This window comes from Oryctolagus cuniculus, chromosome 1 (genome assembly GCF_964237555.1).
Source record: "Oryctolagus cuniculus chromosome 1, mOryCun1.1, whole genome shotgun sequence".
Lineage (NCBI taxonomy): Eukaryota > Metazoa > Chordata > Mammalia > Lagomorpha > Leporidae > Oryctolagus > Oryctolagus cuniculus.
In genome coordinates, this window is record NC_091432.1 from 24,949,804 (window position 1) to 24,974,737 (window position 24,934).

The 24,934-nt window shown below is 36.0% G+C and overlaps 1 protein-coding gene and 1 long non-coding RNA gene across 9 annotated transcripts in view; one reads left to right on the top strand and one right to left on the bottom strand.

The window, feature by feature from the left end:
* Positions 1-24,934, top strand: part of LRRC4C (leucine rich repeat containing 4C) — a 1,373,254-nt gene that overhangs the window by 558,804 nt on the left and 789,516 nt on the right. For all 8 annotated transcript variants that reach the window (XM_051826000.2, XM_051826012.2, XM_051825996.2 and 5 more), the window contains one exon: positions 8,285-8,369. The gene's annotated coding sequence lies outside the window, so the exon portion shown is untranslated. The remainder of the gene's footprint in view (positions 1-8,284; positions 8,370-24,934) is intronic.
* The window catches only part of LOC103351331 (uncharacterized), a 138,356-nt gene that overhangs the window by 49,833 nt on the left and 63,589 nt on the right, over positions 1-24,934 (bottom strand). The window lies entirely within an intron of this gene.

Sequence of the window (24,934 nt, forward strand, 5' to 3'; positions counted from 1 at the left end):
ACTTGTTTTATGTATACAGGAATACAATTACTATTATTATCATTATTGTTATTACTGTTATGTTTTCTTGGTCATCTTAGTTCTTACTTAAATGTTTGTTATTGCAACAAAATAAACATTACTACATACTAATTTTCTTAAATTTTATTTTTACTTTGACACATAAAATGGGACATACTTATGGAATACCGTATTATATTTTGAAATATGTATACATATATATTGTACAAACCAGGGCAAACATATTTATTTCTTCAAATATTTGTTATGCTAAAAACATTCAGAATTATTTCCTCTAGCTCTTTTTAGTAAAAAAAAGCATAGAGTACACTAATATTATCTGTAGTCACAATATTGTGCAGCAGAACATGAAATGTTCTTACTCCTTTTTAACTATAAACTAGTTTAATTAATAAATCTTCTCCTGTCCATCACTTCCCTTACTTATTCCAGAATCACATTTTCAACTAACTTTTTTCCTTCAAGCAAAATTACACTGGTTTGGCAAACTAAGTCTAAAAATCCCAGATGGTTCTGGGTTTTTTTTTTTTTGTCCCACTTTACTTTTAGACTTTTGGCCTCTGTTGGAATTTTATAGGTGAGCATTCTGAGTACATTGTGAACTTCTGCTTGCACCATCAGAGTACAGGATCCCAAAAGGATTTCTTACCAAGTCCCTATCTAGTACTCCCTCCTTACCTTGATAAATATCTATTATTCATTTGAATTATAAAGGTCAGTATTTTCAACCAATATACAGGATGATAATAATAAACATACTGTTTATTATTAAATAAACAAAAATTATGTGTTTAAAATATGATTCTCATGTTTGAATGTACTGTAAAGGTCAGATAATCAAAATAACTAGAAGTGATTGCACTCAAATCTTCCTGATTTGTGAACTAACTAGTCATAATTTCACTGGGTAGAATGCTGACTAAAGTTTGAACACTAAAGAAGTTTGTTCTTTTTAAGACTTTTTTTTTTATTTGAAAGGCAGAGTTACACAGAGAGAGGAAGAGACAGGGAGAGATCTTTCATCTGCTGGTTTACTTCCCAAATGGCCATAATGACCAGGGCTGGACCAGGCGGAAGCCAGGAGTCAGTCACTTCTTCCTGGTTTCGCACGTAGGTGTCAGGGGCCCAAATACTTGGGCCACCTTGGTGCTTTCCCAGGTGCTTTAACCAGGCAGCTGGATCAGAAGTGGAGCAGCCAGGACTCAAACTGGAGCCCATAGGGAATGGCAGCATCTTAGGTGACAGCTTTACCCACTAGGCCATAATGCCAGCCTCAGAAGTCTGTTCTTAAAAGGTATTTATTTGGGGCAGGCATTGTGGTGCAGTGGTGTAAGTCAGCATTCACAATGCCATAATTTCATATTAGATTGCTGTTTCTAATCTTTAGTTTCCTAAACTTCCTGCTAATGCATCTGGGAGCATAGTCGAAAACGGCTCTTATACTTGGGCCCTTTTCTCCCATGTGGAAGACCAAGACTGAAATCCTGGTCCCTGGCTTTGGCCTTGTCCAGTCTGGGATGTTCAGGACATTTGTGAAGTGATCCAGTAGATAAAATATCACTCTCTTTCTCTGGTTCTCCCTTTTTCTCTATCACTCTTTCAAATAAATGTATGTCTTTTTAAAAAGCATTTATTCTATGTATTTATGAGACACAGTAAAAGAGAACCCCAATCTGCTTATTCACTACTGAAATACTTGTAACTGTAGGAGGCAGGAAAGGCCAAAGCTGAGAGACAGGAATTCAATCCAGATCTCACACAAGGGTCACAAACACTCAACTACTTGAGCCATCATTGCTGCTTCCCCGAGCCTGCATGAGCATGAAACTGGAATTGGGAGCTGGAACCTGGTGTCAAAGTCATAGGGAAATCTAATGTGAAAGACACATCATGCTCTCCTTGCAGTTTATTTTGCAATTTATTTTGAAGTTTGTTTTGGAGAAAATAGAAAAGCACTCAGGCTTAAAGGCAGAAGGAATAATGTCATTTTATATGTGCTTGAAAAACATGTCAAAAGTAGACTGTGAAAGAGGCGGAGTGTGATAGATAAAACTAGAAGGGGGAATCTGGCAGCCAATTGCTGACAAAAGTCTAATGCGGAAGTAATTAGAGCCTGATCTGAGAATGTAGGCAAGTAAATGAAGAGAAAGGAAATATTGGAGAAAGATTTTTAAATCTTTCAGCATTGCAGGCCTTTGGTCAAACTGCTTAACTCCCATGTACTCGTTCCTGCTGTGTAAAATAAAGGTAATAAAATCGATTTCAAGGCTCTACCTTGAGGTTCAGGTAATAAGACACTATCATAAATTTGTATTGTGCATGTTCTGAGTCCAGGCTTTTGAATAAGAGCTTTAGTTACACTATGAATTCAATTCTCACACAAATCCCACTACGTTAGCACTATCATCACAGTTTTAAAGCTGAGAAAACCGTGGAAGAGTGTATTGAAGTAACAAATGATGGACTGTGATAACACAAGATTAAAATATTAGCATATTGTGTGTATGTGTGTGCTTATGTGTTTGATGCGTAGTAGTTGTTTTCTAAATGATTATAACTAGTCACCTGTGCTGATGAAACAGATATAAAACTAAACCTACCGAGTTATGAAACATAGTACTCTACCACTTCTTGAGGTCAAATAAGCTTTTTTATTGGAACCTTGTGGACAAGCACAAGTATCCTTCTTAGTGCTGGGAATACAGTGGTGAAATAAAAATGTCCCTGCTACATGGTTATCCCATGCTGCTAAAACAGATAATCTGATAACAAGATAATGGAACAAAAGAAGTTAAATTGAAAAATTATTTCTATGCTATTTTTGTAACATATTTAATTCATGAAACTTTGGTTCAGGGAGATAATGACATAAGAACAACACTTGCAATTGTTTGTTTTATTCTGTATTTTCAGTGAAGAGTAGTGAAATGAATTGGCCGCAAATATTTTCAAGAGAGTTTTTCCCTTTTCACAGAGTTAAGTTAATTAAGATAGACTGTTATGGGGCCAAATCAAGGGCAAACTGCTTTTTTTCCTATTGAATTCTCAGCTCCTAAAATCATGTATAAAACAGAGTTAGCAAGTAGTATATGTTGAATAAATGGATGAGTGAGTGAATAATAAAGGCACTTTTCATTTCTCTGCATTTTTCCTGTGTGATAAGTGAATTTATGAAGGACAAATTGAGTATCTAAGCATCAGTTGCTAACAGGCTTGTATGCTAGAATTCAGTCATTCAAGCAAGATATAAACACTTGAAAGTAAGTCTTAAAACTCATTTGTAATAAGCATCAATGAAATAATTTTTGGGTGTTATTAAAGTGGACACCAAATCCAGAGAATCCCAGAATACCAGAAGCGTGAGTATGCTATGCATTTTTTAAAATTAAATCTTATTCAAAATTCACATCATAAATAATTCTGTAAAGATATTACAGAATTAATATACAAAATCATCACTCAGTTTTATGCTGTATCTAACAAATCATGAGAAAATTTATTTTGCTGTATCTAGTCCTGGTACATGAACACATACATAGCACATACATAACCAGGATTGGTGATATTATAAAATACTCTTTTTTCTCTCAACATTATGTGATAAACATGCTTCTTTAACACTATAAATAGTATAAATATCATTTTAATATTTGGATGACATTTTCTCTACTTGCCCAATCCAGTGCGGTCACCCACTGCACTTAAGTAGAATTGTGGAATTTTATCAGCAAGATTTTTCAAAAATCAGGCATTTGAAAGATAGAAAATCATTATATTGTAATGTTTTTTAATTGGAGAAGAGTTTGAAATTTATATGATTAAACAGCGTTCTATAGTTAAAGGAATTGAGGCTGGTGCTGTGGAGCAGTGGGTAAAGCTGCCGCCTGCAGTGCTGACATCCCATATGGGCGCTGGTTCGGATCCCAGCTGCTCCACTTCCGATCCAGCTCTCTGCTATGGCCTAGGAAAGCAGTGAAAGGTGGCCCAAGTCCTTGGGCCCCTACACCTGTGTGGGAGACCAGGAGGAAGCTCCTGGCTTCCTGGCTTTGGACCAGCACAACTCTGGCCGTTGTGGCCATCTAGGAAGTGAACCAGCTGATGAAAGACCTCTCTCTCTCTGCCTCTGCCTCTGCCTCTGCCTCTCTGTAACTCTGCCTTCAAATAAATAAATAAATCTTTTTTAAAAAGGCAAAGGAATTAAAGGTACTAGTGGATCTGTAGAAAGGACCATCGTTGTGGGAAGAATGGCAGTTGGAACTTCTTCAGCTATGATAATAGTTATGTGATCTGGGACCAACTACACAGCTTCTTCGGGACATTTTTCCTCAAGTTCTCCTCAACTAGATTTTAGTTTTAGGGATGTCAGGTCTACCTGCCTAAGATGCCAGAATTGGTTTCTTAAAAAATAGCATTTCTAAACTAATTTGTAAAACTAGGAATCATGAATCATATAATGTACTTGTCATAGCATTGGGCACCCAGTGTGTGTTCAACACATGCTTCCTACTGCCATTATTGTGGATACAATGATGATGATTTATACTAAGTCCTTACTTGGGTTGGGACCAGCATATCCTAAAATTTTTCCTCAGTTTGTTGTCAAGTAAAGTGAGTTATCTACAGAATTTCTTCACCTTTCCCTTGGATCTTTTATTTTTGATGCTCCAGAATTATTGTGGCACTCTCTTGCACATGGAGAAAGGTCAGAATGAGATTAAGAAACTTTTTTCCTGCCAGAATAGTTGTTTATCAAGAGGAAATGAACTCTCAGAACTATAGAGATGTGGATATCCTCTAATCCTCATTCATCTTTGACTGCTTTTGCCAATGCAAGATCTCTACTTAAAGAATATCCTCAAGTGACTTAAAAGTGACTTCAAGAAGTGGTGTTTCCAATTAGGCTGATATTTGTCATAACTATTTTATTGGCTCTTGATAGTCAGAGTGAATTGCTGCAATTACTCTCCACAATTACAATGAATCAGTTCACAGGAGCAATTACAAAATAAAGAGTGAATTACGTGGCAGACTGAGTTCTTCTTAAGGAACTAGTTACCGCAACGTAACCAGGCCCTACACCATGTTACAATAGAATCACATACTCTGTTTTGAATTCATTATTATACTTCCAGATGTTTCCAAACTTTCTCAGTTAGTTGGAGGAGTGATCAGCTTTTTGGAAGCCAGAAGAATTGACTGCAGATGGTATAATTTTAATTTTGAACAAAAGTTTGTTCTTGTATTCCTAACTATATAAATTGACATTCTGGTTTCACCACTTACTAGCTGTGTGTCCTTGTCCAAGTCATTCAATCTCACTATGACTGCTTGTCTATTTTTATATGAAGATAAGTGTAGTTACAGCAATGTAATATTTGAGAACTAAATAAAATAATACATTCTAAACACATAGAGTGCAGCTTAATATATGGTAAGTGCTCAAAAAGTGTTAGATATTATTTTCACTATTAATTTTAGAATATGATATATTTTCCTACCTGTATAACTCATGCAAATGTAAATCACCTTAGATTAGGTATTAATAGTACATATGGTGAAAGCTGTACACTTTACAATTCAAAAACCCTAGGTTCAGTACTAGGCACACCAATAATTAATTTCAGGGACAAATTGAGATCTCTGAGAAATCACTGAACTGAAGCTCTGTGTAGATGTCAATACACACTTTGTACTAGAATCAAATAAATCCCAACTGCTGTATATTCATGTTACCCTCTCATATTTACTATTTTTTGGTACTCAAATCACATTTTTACTGACTGACTGACTCACTGTATTTACTCAGCTTCCCTGTGAGAGTGACTGATACGTCATTACTTCAGTTCCAAAGATGAGAATCCAAGACTCATTATGAAGTTTTAGTCAGAAAACCAAAACGTGGTGGAATTAGAACTGGAATTTAAATTTTTTAGATCAAAATAATAAATTCATCTTTAGTGACTTTGTATTTATCTGAAAAAATATATCATTCTGATGGAATACCCTTTCTCTATATTAAGTTGACAGGACCTATTTTGTCAGCACAGACATATGTAACAATAAAAAAGGGTCTAATTTTCCTCTGCTTTTGACAATTCAGGTAGTTGTCAAAGTACTGATCTGGGGCTTGATAATATTGATAAATTATTTAGCAAACTTCTTGAAATGACTTCTTTCCTCCATAAACAAATATATTAGTAAGAGTATTATTGCATATTTCAGGATGAGGTCAGAGAGAGAAAGAGACAGACAGACAGAGAGAGTGTCTCCATCTGCTGGCTCATTCCCCAAGTGTTCACAACAGTTGGAACTGGATGAGGCCCCAGCAAGGAGCCAGGAACTCAATCCAGGTCTCCCATGTGGGTGTCAGCAACTCAAGTACTTGAGATTTCTGGTAACTGAAGTAAGGAGCAGAAATGGGATGCACATCCCAGAATTCTGATATGCTCATAGCATCCCAAGTGGCATCCTTTATTCCTGAAGTTTGTTTCCATTTTTTTAAGAACTAGAGCAGATAGAGAAGCTGTTACTAAGAAAATGAATGAATTTCAGTGAGCATCCAGTGGAAGTGTGTGAAAAGGTAAGGTGGAGAACATTGTAGGGAGAGGGAACAAACAAAGCAAAGTCAAAGAAGGTAAAACAAGCCTGGAATTTTGAGAAATAGCCAGGAAGTTCCAAGGTTGGCAGGAAATAAACAAGGAAAGAAAGAACAAGATCAGGTAATGTGTCCTGTACCCTTTCAGTGATTCAGCCTTTGTTGGTATATGATGGAATTGGCTGGAGGGTTTGAGAAGAAATGAGAAATAATTTGATTATGAATAATCACTCTGCTATTTTGATATAGACAAAGAAAATAGATAAAGTGAATCAGGACACTATTGCAAGAAAATTTTAAATGAAATTATGGTGGTTGCATCAGTGTTACAGAGGTAGAAAAGGAGAAAATATTCACACTTAGATACATTTTGGATATATTTTACTGTTACAGCCCAGGGAATTTGTTAAAATGTGTTATATAGAATAACAGGAAAACAATAGAGTCAAAGTGGTTTCAGGCCTTTTTTGAATATGAATGGTACCATGTGTTGTCCTTACCTGAGAAGAAATAGCAGGATTAGCAAAATGGCAGTGGGAAAGAGCTCACTTTTGGATGTCCTAAATTTAAATTACTTACTAGCACTGGAAGCAGGAGTATCGAGAAGGCAGTGTGTAAGTGTGGCAAGACCTGAGCTAAAATTTAAATTTCACAGTCCCAGTTGTATATATAGGTTTTAGATCTTGAAGGAGATTCATTTTATAGAAAGTAGTGGGGCATGGTCAAGATGTGAGCCATTGTGCGTTTTGTTTAGGAAATATCGAGGGGACTAAGAAAATATGAGAGGCTTGGGGAGAATAACTGGTAGGAAGCTTCATTGTAAAAATAAATCAAATTTTTAAAATGTAAGCTATATCTGTAACAACTAATTGCCTCCTTCACTCCAGGATAGAGTTTAGGATGCTGTATTTGAATATCTATTACATGCACATGGCAGATATACTTAAAGAAATAAAACCATCACACACATGCACACACACACACAGACACACACACACATAGATACAACATTTTCCTTGTCTTCAAAACTCTACAAAAGGGAGATGGAATTGGGAACCTGAGTTTTAAATCTCATAATAAATAACAAGCAAGTCTATGGGACCACAGATGAAGTTGAGATTAATTTTTATTGGCAGCTCCATGGGGAGAAAAGGTAATATTTGTCCTGGGTATTATCTAAACTAAGAGTTTTTTGGGTAGGATAAGGGAACAGATAAAAGAATAGTGACATTTCAGGCAGATAAGACAGCATGAGAAAGAGCATGGTGGTATAAAAGTCCAGATTATATTTAGGAATGCAGAGATCTTTTAGCTAATGAAAGTAGAGTATGTAAAGATGATGATGAAAAGCAACAAATACACCCATTTTCCTTTGTGAGAAATCTTGCTCATCAGTGCAATAGTAAAGAAAATTTGATAAACTAAGATGTTTTTTCTAGGCCAAATATTGTGATTACTATCATTTTCTTAAAAGTCTTTCATATTTTAGGACAAGCTTCAAGCATGACATATTGTAAGGTGAATAAACACTTGGGAAATATATAGAAATATACATTGTTTCCTGAATGATAATCAAATAGATAGGTTCTAATTTAAAATAATTTTGCTGGTGCTATTTTATAACTTCATTAAATATAATTCCATGTTTTAATTTTATCTCTTTCCTAGAAATGGTTCTCTTTACTCTGATTCTGCAAGATCATCGAATGAGAGAGGGGCCAAATATTCTGAAACGTCATCTGATGCACTGAATGTGAGTGAGTGCAGTATTAATAGATTTTGTTTCTATAGTAGAAAGAAAAATCGTGTCATATGTGATTTACAGTGCCTTGGAAGAGACTATATTTGTGAACTGATGTGGTTAATTGCTGGATGCTTGCCATCTGCCAAACTCTCATTGGCAAGTGTGAGTTGATGCACATACCTGGCCCACTGATTCTGTACCCCACTTCCCCTTTTGCATACACATTGCCGTTCTGCCTGGAATCACGATGTCTCTGATAACTACTCAACTTTCATTAAAACTTTGAAAGCTGCTTTATGACTCCAGCTGCATGTATTCCCACAGATTGTACATTGTGACTTCTACTGACCTTATATCTCTTCCCTTTATTGTTCTTTCTCTTAACACTCTGGCCTATGAAATGCCACACTTAGATTTCTGCCCTAATAAAGGTGAAGTCAGACACCGGGTTCTCTTTAACTCTCTAGTGCTCTATCAACTCAATCTCATACCATAGTTCCCTTTCAGTTGCCAAGTTGACATATATTTTGTTTCTGCCTGCTGCTGATGGGAATTTGACCATTTAAAATATTCCAGTCCTTTCCTTTTTGTTCCAGTTCAGTGTTCTTCTTGGGCTCAAACCTTCCTCCAACTTTGCTGTTCCAGATGACCCAATCTCCTGGTTCATTTTCTTTAGATCTTAAAATACCTCTGTTTAGATTTACCTACATTCTGCTTCTTGTTCCTTCAAATAACACCTTTATTAAATTTTAATCTTAGCACTTTCCCTTCCTTAATGACTTTTCTGAGTCAAATATTCCTCTGTAGATTTGTATTTCTCTATTTTCTTCCACAAAGACAAAAATAAAACATGTTTATGTTTCCTTTTCCTGGAAACATTAAGCCTATTAAAATCAAATTAAACAACCCTCCTTCACTGCACTATTATCTTGAATTTTCCACAAAAATTCGCCTCCTTTATTCATTCGTACATTTCTAAAAAACTGTTCACATTTTTCTACATGTTTTTATTTTGTTATGTGATTTATTTCTGGTACCCAGCTTAGTATCTAAAATGGCAAAGGTGAAATTTTGTTTTAAATATTTATCCAACAAGTTGATGGGAATTATATACTACTTTGGTTTTATGATTTTATGCTTATTTTAAAATTTAATTTTTGAATTAAATAGAATATCTATACTTTTGATTATTGTGGGTAGACAGTGCTTATTTTCCTGCTGCACTGTGGACTTGTTACTACTTACTTGTTGAACTTTTTTTTTTGACAGGCAGAGTGGACAGTGAGAGAGAGAGACAGAGAGAAAGGTCTTCCTTTGCCGTTGGTTCACCCTCCAATGGCCGCCGCGGCTGGCGCGCTGCGGCCAGCGCAGTGCGCTGATTCGATGGCAGGAGCCAGGTACTTATCCTGGTCTCCCATGGGGTGCAGGGCCCAAGCACTTGGGCCATCCTCCACTGCACTCCGTGGCCACAGCAGAGAGCTGACCTGGAAGAGGGGCAACCGGGACAGAATCCGGCACCCCGACCGGGACTAGAACCTGGTGTGCCGGTGCTGCAAGGCGGAGGATTAGCCTAGTGAGCCATGGCGCCGGCCTTGTTGAACTTTTAATATAGTCGGTTCAATAATCCTTTGATTAAAATGTAAATTCAAAATATGTTATCTCAAAAATAACAAATAAAAATGTTAAATAAATAAAAAATATTGAGATAAATATTAGAATGGTAGGGGCTCAATACTTAAATGAATTAACTATAGTTCCCTCTCACTTCCCACTTTCTGTCAGAGTATTAAATTTTTTCTTCAAGTACTGCATAAATTACCCTTATCAAGATAACCAATCACAACAGCTCTTTCTTCTACTATTCAATTAAAATTAAAATTAAAATTCTCTTTTTTATTCTTTGTCTCTGCTTCTTTGTCTGCTCAGTCCCTCAAGGTTAGGAGACTAAAGTTGTTTATTTCAGTAGCCTCCCTTATTCTTAGCTAGCAGCTTACTACTCCATATTTAGTAAGGAATTTAATTAATAATATTAAGTAAGAAAGATATCTTAACAATTCTAACATTTCCCTCACCACTTACTATTATCTTTAACAAAATGCTTGATTCCTGAAATTAAAATGTGCAAGTGTAATAGAGTAGCCTGTTATAAACAATTTTGAAATCATTAAAAGAAAAAATGTTAAAACTTTATTTATTTATTTGAAAGGCAGAATTACAGAGAAGCAGAGGCAGAAAGAGAGAGAGGGAGAGAGAGAGAGAGAGAGAGAGAGAGGTCTTCCATCTGTTGGTTCACTCCCCAGATGGCCACAATGGTCAGAGCTGCACCAATCAGAAGCCAAGATCTAGGAGCTTCTTCTATTCTCCCATGCGGAGAACTTGGGCCATCATCTACTGCTTTCCCAGGCCATAGCAGAGAGCTGGATCAAAAGCAGAGCAGCCAGGACTCAAACCAGCGCCCATATGAGATTCCAGCACGGCAGGTGGCAGCTTTACCTGATACACCACAGTGTTGGCCCCAGAAGAATTTTTTAAAATCCTACACTAAATGAATATGTGGCATTAGTGTATTTGCTTTACATATTTATTTATGATGAATATATTTATATTTATAAATATACAGCATTTATATTTTCATTTATGATGGAAAGATCTGTATGTGTATATGTTAGACACACACACATATGCACACCTCTAATCTTGCCACTTTAATAAACTATGATGGAATTTTACTGCTTTAGGTTCTTGCAATGCATGTTAATTGGGGCTCTATGATAAATATGACGTTATGTATGTCTTAGAACTTAGACAAGTACCAAGTAAAGAAATAAAGTAGACTATAAACCTCTAGAAGTGAACATTGTCAGAAAAGAGACAACCTAAAATCTGAAAGCACTAATTAAAATTGCATACACACATATGGGTCTAAAAATGTGGTTGTAGGTAGTTGATAAAATAATTGTTACTGACTAAATTATTTGTAAGGAAAAAATAATAAAATCTTCTAGGTAGGTCCCTTAAAACATAAACAATATAAAGTAGGAAAACCCTAAGAAACTGCTTTAGCAATCTGACAAGGATTTAGGAACTTCTCTGCACTAGTCTTTCCTCTGTATTTATTATTTGCCACCCCAAAATAAGTTCTCATTCCTTGCTATTCAACTGTCTTCATCCTCCAACACTTGTAGATCAGAAACCTAAGTCAAGCATATTTGCATGATGTCTTGTATCTGAGTCCTTCGGGACACTGTTTCAGGTAATTGCTTACAGCTACAAGCACTAAAACTCATGGATTAAAGTTTCCCCTCCACACACCTTGCTCAGACCTTTGGGAGACCTTTCAATCAATGGAAAGGGATCATGCAAATCCAAACTGATTGGTAGCCTCATAGGCAAAAAAAATTATTTTTAATTAGTTTTTCTGTTTTGTCATTTGTTGTGACTTTATATAAATAAATAAATTATACAAATAATTTATTTAAGAAAATATGTTAGGCTTAATTAGTTTGTTCTCCAGTAAGAAGTCTCAAATGAAACCTTTTTCCAGACTTAATATTATGTTCATCATATAGGTCACTGTTTATCAGAGGGGTATTGGCAAACTAATTTCCAAAGAACTGTCATGTGTCTCTTAAAGAGAGGTGTATTTTCTGAGAAATGCATCCTTAAGGCATTTCTTTGGTGAAGAAATATCTTGCAGTGTACTCAAACAAGCCTAGGTGCTATAACCTACAATACACAGAGGGTGATAGAACAGCTTGTTTTTGAATGTATTTTTTCTCTTGTAAATTTTTGTTAAAATCATAGAGATACAGTTTTTAAAACTTTTATTTAGTAAATATAAATTTCCAAAGTACAGTTTATGGATTACAATGACTTCTCCCCCCCCATAACTTCCCTCCCACCCACAACTTTCCCATCTCCCGCTCCCTCTCCCATTCCATTCACATGAAGATTCATTTTCAATTATCTTTATATACAGAAGAACAATTTAGTATATATTAAGTAAAGATTTCATCACTTTGCACCCACACAGAACAAAAAGTGTAAAATACTGTTTCAGTACTAGTTGTACCATTAATTCACATTGAACAACACATTAAGGACAGAGTTCCTCATGAGGAGTAAGTACACAGTGACTCCTGTTGTTGACTTAACAATTTGACACTCTTGTTTATGGCATCAGTAATCTCCCTAGGCTCCAGTCATGAGTTGCTAAGGCTATGGAAGCCTTTTGAGTTCGCCGATTTCGATCTTATTTAGACAAGGTCATAGTCAAAGTGGAAGTTCTCTCGTCCCTTCAGAGAAAGGTACCTCTTTCTTTGATGGCCCCATTCTTTCTACTGGAATCTCACTCGCAGAGATCTTTCATTTAGGTCTTTTTTTTTTTTTTTTTTTCCAGAGTGTCTTGGCTTTCCATGCCTGAAATACTCTCATGGACTCTTCAGCCAGATCCGAATGCCTTAAGGGCTGATTCTGAGGCCAGAGTGCTGTTTAGGACATCTGCCATTCTATGAGTCTGCTGTGTATCCCATGTTGGATCATTCTCTCCTTTTTAATTCTATCAGTTAGTATTAGCAGACACTAGTCTTGTTTGTGTGATCCCTTTGACTCTTAGACCTATCAGTGTGATCAACTGTGAACTGAAATTGATCACTTGGACTAGTGAGACGGCATTGGTACATGCCACCTTGATGGGGTTGTATTGGAATCCCCTGGCACATTTCTAACTCCACCATTTGGGGCAAGTCCGATTGAGTATGTCCCAAATTGTACATCTCCTCCCTCTCTTATTCCCACTCATATTTAACAGGGATCACTTTTCAGTTAAATTTCAACACCTAAGAATAATTGTGTGTTAATTACAAAGTTTAACCAATAGTATTAAGTAGAACAAAAAAATACTAAAAGGGATAAAGTATTAAATTGTACATCAACAGTCAGGATAAGGGCTGATCAAGTCACTGTTTCTCATAGTGTCCCTTTCACTTCAACAGGTTTCCTTTTTCTGTGCTTGGTTAGTTGTCAACAATCAGGGAGAACATATGATATTTGTCCCTTTGGGACTAGCTTATTTCACTCAGCATGATGTTTTCCAGATTCCTCCATTTTGTGGCAATTGACAGGATTTCATTTTTTTTTACTGCTGTATAGTATTCTATAGAGTACATGTCCCATAATTTCTTTATCCAGTCTACTGTTGATGGGCATTTGGGTTGATTCCAGGTCTTAGCTATTGTGAATTGAGCTGCAATAAACATTAAGGTGCAGACTGCTGTTTTGTTTGCCAATTTAATTTCCTTTGGGTAAATTCCAAGGAGTGGGATGGCTGGATTGTATGGTAGGGTTATATTCAGGTTTCTGAAGAATCTCTAGACTGACTTCCATAGTGGGTTTACCAGTTTGCATTCCCACCAAAGTGGGTTAGTGTCCCTTTTTCCCCACATTCTCTCCAGCATCCATTGTTGGTAGATTTCTGTATGTGAGCCATTCCAACTGGGGTGAGGCGAAACCTCAGTGTGGTTTTGATTTGCATTTCCCTGATTGCTAGTCATCAGATTAACTTGGGCCTGCACAGGGCCCATATCATCAACATTACTCTTTCTCCACCACTCCCTGTTGCACTAGATCTTCTGGGGAACTATCATACTTGGAGTTGTCATGTCCTATGATAACAATGCTTTCTTCTAGATAACTACTGAAAGTATTTTGCTTGAGATTGTTTTATGTTTGACATTTAAAAAATAAATGAAGGAGTAAAACCTAATATCAGAAAATGTATAATATAGAAATACATAAACCATAAATATAGATATTTATAATTAGCAAGTTTTGTGGACTCTACAAGATTTTTGTGCTATATTTTCATACTACCAACAACACAGAAGGTTTATGTACAACAGCATCAACCACAAATGTGGATAATACATTGTGCTACAACATTATAAGGATGATGGCTTCATGAAGTGACAGGAATTTTTCAGCTCCAGAATAATCTTATGAGACTACAATCATTTATGTGGCCTTTTGCTGACCAAACTCCATTATGGAAAACATAACTATAATAATATTTTAAAAATTTAGAATTAATAACAACTCAGGGAGAGGCATAAAAGCTAATTCTAAATCACATTAGTTTAGGCAGTCTCTCATTTTCTCATTGGGTAACTTGAATAACTATAGTCATTGCCTTCTTTCTAGTTATTTGGCACATACATTGAGTTAATCTTTGCAATCCTGTCTGTTTATGATGTATCAGAGACAATAATCCAGGATCACAAATTTTACTATTTCTGTTTCTGGTTGCTATTTAATTGATCAGCTGGACATTTCTTGTTGGTCATTTACACTGGCTGCCCTCTTTCTTTGACGTGGCTGACCTGGAAAGATTCCTTCAGAGGGCTCCACATCTCTCTTTGATCTATGTGGGAAGCCTCAGCAGCAGACATTAAAAAAGGAAAAATGCGACCAGAATGTTTATTTCCCAGGCTTTCACCCTGTGAATTCATCTTTGACTGGTTGGATCCTTCAGTCTAAGATTTCTTTCCAAGCTTCTTCTATGAATAAACACATAGACAGTGTCTATCTCAACAGCTTCATCTCCTTTCACTTCCAGCCCAGAAATGTTAACAATCCCTTTTCTCATACTAATCCAGGGGCCTGCATTCTCCCTTGTGGTTCCCAGATGGATTTGTATCTTTGTATATAGCTCTTTTGTAGAGAAATCTTCCTTGAATTGTCTTAATTTGAATGAGCTGTTTCCTATCAGAACTCTGATCGAAGCAATGTCTTTTTTTGATATTCTTTAATTAGATTAATATTGATTATAACTTTTGCAAAATTATGACAAGTAATGGTAAGTATCAAATTAAATGTAAATGATAGACCTGAACCACAGGTTAATACAGAAAGAAGTGCTGGGAAAAAAAGAAAAGAGGGATCAGCACAGTGCTACAGCAGAATAAGCCTCCACCTCTGGCATCAGCATCCCTTATGGGTGTCGGTTCTGTTCCCGGATCCTCCAGTTCTGATCCAACTCCCTGCTATGGCCTGTGAAAGATGTCCCAGGTCCTTGGGCCCCTGCACCCGTGTAGGAGACCTGAAGAAGCTCCTAACTTCTGGCTTTAGATCAGCTCAGCCCTGGCTATTGCGGCCATTTGGGGAGTAAACCAGCAGATGGAATACCTTCTTCTATGTGTCTCCCTCTGTCTGTAACACTGCCTCTCAAATAAAAAATAAATCTTTTTAAAAAATTTTTAAAAAATAAGAAAAGAGGAGATGGGAGGGGTGTGAGTGGGAGGAAAATGATGGGGGGGGGGAAGCCATTGTAATCCATTAACTGTACTTTGAAAATTTATATTTACTAAATAAAAAATAAAAAATAAGAAACTAGCATGTATTGTACATTAGCAATATTTGTTGTTTTATTTTATATGCTTAAATTGGTCACTAATTATATTAAAGAATCTAATTATAAGAAGGTGGTATAATCTCTGAACTATCCTCTACTTTTCTCTTTGGAATAGCAACATTGAAGCTATTCCTTGTCTCTCAAGATACCCAAACAAAATTTTCACACATACGAACTTTTGTTTTAGTAATGTTAGAAGTTAGTTGACTGCTAAGGTCAATAGTGAAGCTCATTTAGATCCTGATAAAACTTTAGAGAAGGAAGATGTCAATTTAATTGCTGACTTGAGATTATAAAAGAAATTAAAGAGTTATTATGGACTGTTTGACAATATTAGAAAAAAATTGGCAGCCTAACCTAGAAAATTATGATTTTAGTACATTTAGTGCAGTCTTCTTCTTTAGTTGAAAGCTCAGTGTATAGATATTTGCATCTATAGATCAAAGATTTTAAAAACTTCCTACATCGTTTATAATTAAATTTTGATAATTTTTTAAAGATTCATTTATTTCTTTAAAAATCAGAGTTAGAGAGAGAGAGAGAGAGAGATTCTATTTGTTGGTTTGAAATCGGAGAAGATCCCCTAAAATTCACACAGAAATGTGGCCCCTTAAAGTTCCCTAGAAATGCTATCCTGGGTGCCACATGTGCTACTGGAATTTGGGGTGCCTTACAATATCACCATGGGTTTATCACTAAATCCCCGATATTAATAAGCCCAAGAGGGTTCTTGCCTAATATTTAGGGAAGAATTCTAAATACTGGCACAGATAAACGAGGCAGCATAGTACATTTTATGCTTTTATTTAATGAGAAAGATGCATAGGAGAGTGAGAGCTTTATTTAAGAGAGAGAGGTGAATAGGGGTTCATACCAAGCACCAGGAACCAGCAATGTGGAAGAGTATCTAGGCCTGTATCTGGGCCAGGAAGCCTAGAGCACATGGCCCGAAGGCCATGCGCCCTGGAGGCTCAGGGCTACAGCAAGCCCTGTCCTGGCAAGAGGCCAAGGAAGAAGAGCGGGCCGGGCCACACCATGTCCTGGCTTTCAACCCACTTCCCAAGGGGAGTGGTTAATTAACCTGATTGGCTGGTGGGCACTCAAGTGTGGCCAGGTAGGGGAATGAAGCCACATAGGTTTTGGCAAAGGCATCAGGTAGGGGCATGAGGTCAAACAGGGGCGTGGCAAAGGCGTGGTCTTCCAGTTCACAAATCTAACAATGTTAGCCTGTATGTCTGCCTACTTTAGGTTCACTCCCCAGATGACTGCAACCATCAGGGCTGGGCCAGGCTGAAGCCCAGGAACCAGGAACTTCATCCAGGACTCCCACATGGGTGACAGGGGCTCCAATACCTGGGCCATCTTCCATTGCTTTTCCCCGGCCATGAGCAGGGAGCTGTACTGGAAGTGGAGCAGTTGGGATGCAAAACAGTGCCCACATGGGATGCCAGCATCACAGGTGGCGGCTTTACCTCCTACACCACACGCCAGCCCCAATCATTAGTTTTAGATGTATGAAAAACATTGCCATAGGGTAAATATTCCTTAAATGTTGTTTATCTTTATTTAATAAGATATTTGATACAGTTTTAAATATATATTGCTTCCATTATAATGACATCCTTTGAGTATGCGTTATCTTTTATATTGTGAATTAGCAATATCCATCAATCTAAAATATATATATTTTAGAAAAATTTTTCAATTATGAAATTTAGATAATGATAAAATACTTTGTTTTCTGTATGTTTTTATTTTTTTTTGATACATAAAAAGGGAGTATATGATATATCAATAATTAACTTCTGTGATTAGATGACGAGATATTGGAGACTGTGTGTGAGTGTGAGGGAATGTATTCTTTCTTTTCTGTTTCTTGTGTATATGTTTTAATTTCTTGTGCTTACCATTAATTAACTCAAAGAATCTTGAAGTTATAATAGACAATTTTCAGCTTAAATTTGTTAACAGTTTAACTTTGACAACATAAAAATGCTCTAGACTCCCTCATCCCTCAACCCCCACAATACTCCATAGTTTTGTTGTCATGATTTACATTTTTGTTTCTTCAAATTGCAGCTGTTAGCTTTTTTTTACATTTAACCTTCACACTAGAACTGAAATATTTATATAGTACATGATAGCACTGGAGTATTAAGAGTTTGTGAACTTACCATCACTGGTGAGTTTTATACTTTAACATTTTTTCATGATAGTAATTATCATTGTTGTGCTTCAGTTATAGATTTTTCTTGAACACTTCTTATAAAACTAGTCTAGCTGTTGTAAGTATTCTGACCTTATTATTTGTCTGCATTATTTCTCTTTCATTTCTGAAAAAATAGCTTTTCATGTATAGAATTTTTGGTTGCCACTTTTTTAATACTTTGAATATATTTTCAATTCTCTCTTGAAATGCAAGGTTTTTGTTAAGAAATATCTAGGTAGCCTAACAGGGATTCCCTAATATATGACTTGATGTTTTCTGTATACCTTCCAAAGTTTTCTTTGTCCTTGACTTTTGACAGATTGAAAATAAGGTATTTTGGAAAGGATCTTCTAAAATTGAATCTATTAGAGAACTTTAGAGCTTCCTGTATCTGGATGTCCATGTCTCTTCTAAGACTTGGAAATCCTACAGCTGTTCAGCTGTTATCATGTTAAATAGATTTTTGGTGACTTTGTCCTTCTCTTCTCCCTCTGGAATTTCCAAAAAGCAAATATTTACTCCATGAAAGGTGTCTAATTGGTCCTGGGACAAGTCTACATTCTTTCTTTATTTTTATTTTTCCCCTCTGTTTTATTTCAAAAGACCTGTATTTCAAGTTTATCCATACTTATTAAATTTTTTAAATTAACACTTAATTGTATATAATTATGGTGCAAATTGTAATATTTTAATTTGAGTGCCATGTTTAATGATAAAATCAGGGTAGTTACCATTTTCAAATCCTTAAATAGGAGTATTTTGTTGCTGCTGTTCTGATAACTTTCAAGTTCTTCTATTCCAGCTTTTTAAATTACATAATAAATTGAAAATTATAGCCATTCTGCTCTACTGTAGAATACTAGAAATTTTTACTCATATCTAACTGTGTTTTGGTGCTCATTTTCCAGCTTCTTTCTATTCCTCCACCCACACACCCATCTCAGCTTCCAGTGACCACTACTCTACTTTCTAGGTCTATGAAAGCAATGTTTTTAGCTTCATTCTTTTCCTCTTCTTTGTCTATATGTTGTTGAATTTATCAATTGCACTTTTATTTCATTCATGTAATTATTCACCACCAAGATTTCTGCTTTTTTTTAAATCTGTCAAATTCCTCAATTCAGATCATGAGCACTTTTTCTGATTTTATTGAACTTTTTGTCTATATTCCTTGTATTTCACTGAGTTCTTTTGAAACCATTAATTTGAATTAGTGTTAAGGTCTTTGTAAGTTTCCTTTTTGTGAGATCTGTTACTGGATAGTTATTGTGTTTGGGGGGGATGTCATTTTTCCTTGCTTTTTGTCTTGTTTCTTGTGCTCAAATTTTGATATCTTGCTTCTAGTAGATTAGACATGTTTCAATCTGTTTTTTAGAAGACTTATTTTATTTATCTGGAATGCAGAGTGGCAAAGAGAAAGAGAGGAGTCTTCCAGAGTGGCAGAGAGAGAGAGAGGGATCTTCCATCTGCTGTTTTACTCCCCAAATGGCTGCAACAGCCATGTCTGGGCCAGGTGGAAGCTAGGAGCCTGTAACTCCATCTGGGTTTCCTATGTGGGTGGAAAGGGTCCAAATATGTGTGCCATTTTCTTTGCTTTACCAGGCATGTTAACAGGAAGCTGGATTGGAAGGGAAGCAACTGGGACTCAAACAATCCCTGTGGTGTAGAATGCTGCTGTGACTCACTATACCACAATGCCAGCCCTATATCTTTCCAGTCTTATAGAGTATTTTCAAAAGAAACAGTTTCTCTTTCTTTCTTATTTTGAATATAAGTCCTTGAGTAGTAATAGAATGTAGTGTGTTCGCTTTGGGTGCAGGTAGACTCAAGGTTATTGTTTCTGTGCTGCTTCTTCAACTGTTATCCTTGTCAGCATGGATTGCAATTGTATCAGGGCCCTAAACTGTGAGAATTTATTTTGACAATGGTGCAGTTTTGCCAATGATGAAAAAATCGGTCTGTCAGGCTAGGTCAGGCATGCTTGACTGTGGCAGGCTAGTCAGCTATTTATAGTCTTTTGGCTAGGCAATTCCACCTATTCCCTAGGATGCCAGATAGATTTGTATTTTCTGGGATCCTTATTATCCCACAGGACCCAGACTTGCAGTTAGTGTCAGTGTGCTTCAACTCTCCACGTGAGTATGGTGGAATAACATAAAATCCTCAGGAAGGCAGAGATGCGATAGCTACTGATACTCAGCTTAAAGATGGCACCATGTTGTGGAAGCTTAGTTCATGTCAGCTTCTATACTGTGGGCAATGAAGAATGTGTGAACTCTGGGTAACTTCCCATACTGACTGGATTAAAGACCTGTGATGGCTGTGGGGATGGCCTACAGCAAGAAATGCCATGGTCTCTGCAAGCAATGAAGACTTATAGGGATCTACAGCTTCTCTTTCTCCCACAAGAAGTATTTCCTCCTGGGTCTAAGCTGATCATGGCAGGGGAGACAGGGTGGCAAATGCTGTGTATCTTGGGTTTCTGTACTTTATATGGACAGAACCATTTCCTTATCCTATGTATCTTAGTCACTCCAGTGGAAATACAGTGGTTTATTCATTGTTTCGGATCTTTTGTCTGTTGAGGAGTAGGATGTAGAAATGAGGAATGCGTGTCAGGCAACTCTCTTTGGCTGTTTGGCTGTTTGCTTATATTTCTTCTGAAAGAAAGGCTATGCCATATCACTTACATGCCAGTTGGAAATTCTTTCTGTCTTCAACAATGACAATTGCTATAAACTCAATAAAAATTATGCACTTTTAAAAAATAGATTAATTTTGCCACATTGGATATAATTTAAAAAAGTGTTTTCACTGCATTTCCTTTTTATGCTTCTAAATATTGTCTTGTATGTTATCAGTCTACAGACAAAGAAAAGTGCTTATATTGATTCTTTGGGAAAAAAAGTATTAAAAATAAGTGAAAAACATTTCCCTGCTCTGAGACAACATCTCCTTTTTTAAAAATGGACATGTAGTGGTGGTCTGATATACACATCTCTCCTCCCAGTAATTCAGCAGAAATCTTCTTCAGTGTGGAACACCAAAACGAACTATCATATGTCAAAAAAATGTCTCTAAGCACTTCCCACTTGCTGGCAAAAACACCATTTAGTTGTAATAGAAATTACATTTTAATCAATATGCCCTTTGCTATTAATCCATTTTTGACTGCCTGAAGAGGTTTTAATAACATGTTAGGAAAATCATTCATCTAAAGAGTAATTCTCAAGAGAAAGGGGTTGAAATCCTTCCATTTCCAATTCACTATGTACAGAATTGACATGTATTCTGCATACTTGTTTCTCTTGGAAACACCTACCAATTCTTTCTGCATTCAAGATGTCTTTTTTGGCTACTTAAAAGTCTATTTGTACCTTTTATTGGTAACATAATCAGTTAACAATAAATATTTGTTTTCTTACCTCTGTTAAGGACTAGATATTTGATGGTATTCTTTTGTGGACAATGTAATAAGCTAGATTTTACTTTTTCCCAAATTTTATTAAATAATTTTATTCTATACACAAAAAGTCACTCATTTTAGAAATATCACAAAATTCATTTAAGCCCCTTAACTATCTGTACACCATGATCTTCCCTTACCAAATAACCATTGTTAACACTGATGCACATTCATTTAGATAATTCTCAATTATTTCTGCTCAATAATTTGTTACAAATATTTTTGTTTGTGTGTAATATTTCAAGGTTTGTATGACATTTCTATGTGGAAGTCTATCATCACTTAATTAATAATCTCAAATTGAAAGTATACTGTACGAAACCTTACATTATTAGAATAATAGCATAACTAACATATACACTTTTTGTGGCTATCCTCCACATTAGTGGAATCAGTTATACAAAATAAAATATTATAGCAATAGGGATACCTAATTTGAGTATTTTACATACCTGCCATATCTGGAAAGTTTCTATACTGCAGTGTAGACAAATGCTTTTGTATTTATTTTAATGATTTATTTATTTTATTTGAAAGGCAGAGTTACAGAGAGAGAGGAAAGACAGAGAGAGAGAGATATTTCCATTTGCGGGTAAACCCCTAAATGGCCACAATATCCAGAGCTGGATCAGACTAAAACCAGGAACCAGGAGCTTCTTCTGGGTCTCCAGCGTGGGTGCAGGGTCCCAAGCACTTGGGCCATCCTCTGCTGCTTTCCCAGGCATATTAGTACGAAGCTGTATTGGAAGTGGAACAGCTGGGAATTGAACCATCGCCTGTATGGGATGCCAACCAGCATTGTAGGTGGAGCTATTACACACTATGCCGCTGTTCCAGCCTCGGCTTTTATATCTTTTAAAAAATGTTTACAGGTCTGATAGAGGCCAATACTCTTCTATGATTATGATTATTCTTTATTCACCATTAATGGGCATTAATATTATCTAATATTTATTGTCTAATTTTTGTTCTTTTCATTGATTACTTTCTTTGTTCTTAGCTAGGTTATGTTTATTGAGCATAAAGTAAGAGAAGAGAACATAATGCACAATTTGGAGGTCAGAGGGAAAAAAGAAATAAGGCATTCCCCTTAGTGAGTGTTGCTGCCTGCTGGAAACTAATCTCTTCCCCTGGAGACTTGTGATGAATTTGGCATTTGTACTGAATGCCAAAGCAAACATGCAATTTAGTGAAACTCAAGTCTGGCTGGTTCTTGGCATTTATGTTGATTAAAGAAAAACATCTAAGATGTTGAATTTCTTTTTAAACCACCTGTTAGCTGGGGGTATCAGCACCGTTAAGAGTAAAGGTTGGGATTTTTCTATGCTTAAGTGAGCACTCAAAGGAATTCTGAAACAGCATTCTTGATGATCTATAGTATTTTAGGGAGCATACTAAGATTTGATTAATAACATCTTTGTTGTCAATAGATTTGTAATTTTTGTTTTAGAATATATTATATCAGTGATTGGAATAGTGCCAGTCACGTAGTAGACAGGTAAATGCAAAATTATTTCTAGGTTTCAGATGATAAAATCAATGCATGATAAGAGTGATAGGATAACATTTACCATGGTGATCAGGAAAGAAATTGATAGTCATGAGATTCAACATAAGCTTATCTCAACCCAAACTCTGCTCTAATTATCTTTTACAACATTTCAAGCTTGATATCTTTCTTCTTACACATTTTTTTACAGCAGGATTAATTGGATGATAGGTTGGACAAATGCATTTAATTTGCTTACAATAACCAAAAGTTCCTTCTCCAGCACACTATGTAACAATTACAAGTTAACTGAGTGGTTTCCCTCACATTTTTTTGTCATCAAAATCAGTCTGAGGTAGTAGATACAGCCTGGAGCATTGATGGTTGGCAAGATGAAATAATAGAGGAAGTCTTGAATCATCTTGCTCTAGCATGTTAAAACTCATGCTGGAAGTGAAAATTGACCCTTCAGATAACATTTTACATGTTAAGTGAATGAAATTCCTTGGAAGCTTGAGGGTAGGAACTTGAAATTTAGTGGGGTCCAATGTAATTATATTGATCCTTATAAATTAAAGAGGTTGCAAAGGAAATGTAAGATGTTGCATTTGAGGAAAACAATGGGAGATACACAGATGACTCATTTCCAATGGTAGCACTTTTATTTCCTGCAATAAGAGATGATCAAGAAAGAGAACTCTGTCTCTGCCTTCAGTCTCAGACCCTATAGTCTCTTCACCAGGTCCAGCCATGACTCCATGACTCCTGTTTCCTAGAGACCTCTGAATCATGCCACAAGTTATGTATCCCACTCACAGATTGCACACAGTGATCAAATACTCACTCTCTGGCTCTTGGGCATGTTTCTCAATTGCATGTATTTTTTACTCTCTTGAAGCAGCCCTTCTATCTATGAATTCTTAACCTATATTCTCTTATTTTAGCTTTTGAGAGATTTGTCATTCCTTTTCTTTTCAAAATCCTTCTTATCTATTTCTGAAATACACCTTGGAGTATGGTTTCTAAGAAGAGATGAGCAGCCTTTTCAACCCACTTTCAGCCCAGCTGTCTTATTTAGTTATTTAATTTCTTTCTTTCTTTTTTTTTTTTTTTTTGTTATTTAATTTCAAGCACTTGGGAGTCTTTTCTCAAAGGCCAGGTTGATTCTGTCCATTTGATTCTAGCAGACTCTTAGCTTTTGTTCTTTTTTTTAAGCTTCCTATTACAATTACTTCTTTTTCTCCCTGAATTATAGGAATCCAGGATTCATAAGGTTTCAATGGCAGAAACCTAGCCTTTGTTTCTCATTCAGTAGGCAAAATGTCCAATAGAAATGAATTAGTAGGCAGCTGGACTTTCGTTCTGAGACAACATAACCCCATTGGAGCTATGCGACGGCCATACTTCGGATTGAATTCTTACTACAAGCTTGAGTTTTAAGGGAGTTTTCCCCCAAAAAAGCTTCTTGTTTTATATTTTATGGTGAAAGTCCCTGAATTCATTTAATCTCTTTATTCTTTTTAATTGCTAATTATAAGCTGGATAATTAATTTCTGAACTCATCTCCTCTTTTCCCCAGTGCATTGCTAAATAGAGACAACCTAAAGAATTAACACTGTATGTTCTAATTTTGCCTCAAAAGATACAAGTTCCTTATTACTAGGAATGATTGCCAGCTTATTTGATGTGACATCTTAAATACTCCAATATTGCAAATGATTGGTTACCATATTTCTTGTCTCTTACAACAATTTTATCACTGTTAGTATCTACTCAGCCAACATAATTTATTTTAGGCCTTTGATATGACAAGATTTTTTTTTAGGTGTCAGTTTCTTATTGAGCCCAAATAGGCAAGTTTAGTTAAACAACAATAATAAATAAAACAAAACAACATCAGCATATCAGAGGCTTAAAATAAAAGAATATTTTTTACTCATGTGATAGATCCATTGTAGAGTAGCTCTGTTCTGTGTCATTTTATTTTACACTCCAGGCTGAT